The sequence below is a fragment of the Colias eurytheme genome, chromosome 16 (genome assembly GCF_061535395.1).
Source record: "Colias eurytheme isolate Ceu_HAF_F1 chromosome 16, ilColEury1 Martin Lab GWU primary, whole genome shotgun sequence".
NCBI classification, from domain to species: domain Eukaryota; kingdom Metazoa; phylum Arthropoda; class Insecta; order Lepidoptera; family Pieridae; genus Colias; species Colias eurytheme.
In genome coordinates, this window is record NC_142995.1 from 5,808,429 (window position 1) to 5,811,967 (window position 3,539).

Below are 3,539 nucleotides of genomic sequence, written 5' to 3' on the forward strand. Positions count from 1 at the left end.
CAGTGATGTGACGCACGCGGCCATTATTGACTTCAGGAGCGTACAGCGCCATCTTGTAGTATTTACCAGAAAAAATGTAGTTCCATATTTACAAAACGCAAGTACATGTTTTAGGTCTCATATATTTCTACAGATGGCGGTTATTTAAATAATGTTATCAACACAGATGGCGTTGTCAACATTTTATACAAGTTGGATTTCATTGATTTCAAAAAATTAAATTGTAGGTTTTAAATATTTATTATTTTTAAATTTTTATTATACATAATATTGTAACTTGTTTAGTTTTAATTCAATTTAAAATATAAAAAATATATTATAATCTATACTAATATTATAAAACTGAAGAGTTTGTTTGTTTGAACGCGCTAATCTCAGGAACTAAGTACTGGTCCGATTTAAAAAAATATTTCGGTGTATATAGCCCATTTATCGAGGAGGGCTATAGGCTATATATCATCACGCTAAGACCAACAGGAGCGGAGCGACGCGGGTGAAACCGCGGAGCGCAGCTGTTTACAGTATACAGTACATAATTGTTTGGTTTGTTTCCTCGTATTCCAATTTCCAATTGACATCTATTGATTTTTTTATAATTTTCTTTGTAGGTAGACATTTGGTACGAGGTCACTTGTTTTACTAGAAGGTACCTACCATGAAGTTACTCTATGAAGGACACCTTAATGACTATTGACTACATAATTCATGTGGTACCAGGTGCTACGTAGAAAGATTATATTGCACAGGCGCAGCAGTGTCTGGCAACAAGAAGTAAGTAAATATTGGTTGTCATTCGAGTTAAAAACTTGAAGCATGCTTACAACTTGATATAGTTACGACGTTTCTAAATAGGTATCTAAGAGAAATGGAAGTGAGCTGATAGTGTTGAAAATCCTTGCCGGCTGCCGCCAAGGATCCACATTTAAAATCAGCAGGGAAATTGGAAGGTAGCATGAAAGCTTCAGGAAAACTGCCTGCACATTTGCCTGCTATAGAGTTTGTAGTTTTCTTTTGCCGCCACACAAAAGCTTCAAAACATAAAGTACAGGTATATACAAAGTGTTATGTACGATAAACTGTTAACTGATTCTGCTGCGCTGACATAATAAGTGCTATAAATATTGCAAAGAAGGACTTTTACAGCCTACGTTATTTCTACAACAGAGACTGAAGACAATATTTACGGTACTAAACAGATTATGTTGCATCATACATGAAAATCTACTTAAGAATAGAAAATTTTGAAATGAAAACTTATTCATAAACACTTTGTGACAATGTTTTTTAATGTACCTACATACTTACCTACTCAGACTTATGCACTTACTGAAATTCATATAAATATAGCATATTTCTATAAATCTAACAGGTAGGTATAGAGTTATATTCAAATGAGATTGTGTTCAAATATAGCATAATTTATTGTTTACAATTTTATTTTATCTGTTTATTACAGATATTATAAATTCTCCAAAATTAACTACCTATAACTATCTAACCAATAGACTATAGGATACGTATAGTAGGTAGGTAATAATAAATAACACAGAGCTTGTTTAATATAAAATAGATAGGATAATTACTAATTAGCTTATTAGTTATTAGCCTTAGCCTTAGCTATTACCTTCGTAAGGTATTTTAAAGCTAATTAAATAATATTATGCTAAAAATTTAATCGAGTGACAAAATTGGTTATTTATAGAACGGCGCGCGGTCACTGTTCTATAAATTTGGCTTTCCTTCGATATCTTGCAAAAAATGAATGGTAACTTGTGCAATAGGTATTAAAAAAAATAAGATTTCGATATTAACCCTTAAAATAATTATTCTGGCAGAAATTACTTGTTCATTTAACTTTTAATTTTTTTTAGAGGCTTTTATCTTAAATTTGGAGATTAATCGTCGGATATGCGGTATTATTTTGTATGCAATCGATCGTGGGTGCATGATTCAAAAAGCGAGTCGCCTACGCGAAATCTCTAAAAGGCAATGAGCGAGTCTTGTGCAACCCACGTCTGGCTTCGAGTAATGTCTGTGGTTTCGAAGGTTTTTGTACATGCACCATATTGTTTCATTAATAAAAAGGTTATATTTCCATTCACTTGTATATCGCAACGGTACAAAATATGCTAATCTTAATACTTACTGTTATTAATTAAACGGCCCTAAGAACAATAAATATACGCCCCACAATTACTTTCAAATGGGTTTTAATTTATCGGAGTGAAGTCATGGCTTAATTTAGGATTTAAATTAAATACGTATACTTACTTACTTAGTTGTAGGCATCGATGATGTAGGAAACCGTTTTGTACAGAAAGAGTTCGAATGTATTAAAATGTAATAGTTAGTATAGGTCTAACTATTTATTAAATCTAAATTCATCCAAATAAATGTCCAAATAAAATATTTATTTGGATAAAACTAAATAAATTAGATGATATAACATAAAATTAGATAGGTACCTATTTCGATTTTTATGTAGAGGTAGGTAGGTAAGTAGATAAAAATTCCTATCTAAAATTATTAACGAAAGCTTTAAAATATCCTTCTAAAACTTCTTAATGCGTCCTGAGTTACGCAACTAATATTATAAAATACAGCCTGCTCAACAGCCAACCATAGCTTTCTACCGCTTAAAATTATCATAATCGGATCAGGGTTTAATATTATAATACTAGTTAAAGTACCTCAACCATAAAATTCCTTACAAAATATACTAAAGTAAGTTATTATTTATGTATGATTTAGTTTTTTTTTCGATTATATTATGAATAGATAGAGTTCCTCAATTTAATATTATATTTTTCCTTTTTTCAAACTTTTTGAATTATGATATTATGTATACTGTAGTATAGTAGTTATGTATTATAATATTATTTTATAAGTAGTATCTGTCTTCTAACTTTTTTTGCGTAGTACCTAGAGCTACCTACCATACTTTTATAAAATTTTAAATATTTAATAGGTAACTACCTACATTAATAAATATTATTTTTATAAATTAGAAACTAATCTTTAGAAGGTATTTACTAAGAAGCAGCGATGGTCATGTTTTCTTTATTCGTATTAATTATACTCTACCAAGAAATACTGTGAAGTTGTGAGGAAAAAGTTAAATTGGGTCAACACGATATCCACATATTGACAGAGTAACTTATGGGCTGTTCACTGCATTTCTTTCCAAAGAGTTATGTTAATTATTAAACACAAGCAGTCAAGGTATAGGTATCTAGGTAAAACTTAAATCAGTCAATACCTACCAAATATGGCAGAATGAAGTTAATGCAATATTTTATAAGGCATACGTTGTGTTCATGTTATACAGTAGGCGCGCGATAATCCGGCGCTCGCCAATCCGGCACGCTCTGTAGTCCGGCACTTCGGGACTCAGAGAGCCCGCTCTATAATCCGGCATTTTACATAGCTGAACGCCGGATTACTGAACGAAAACGTCACAAATGATGAACCTAATATGTAATTTTAATACTTATTTAATTAATATTTTAATTAATTTATGTATTTTTTTTATAATAAAT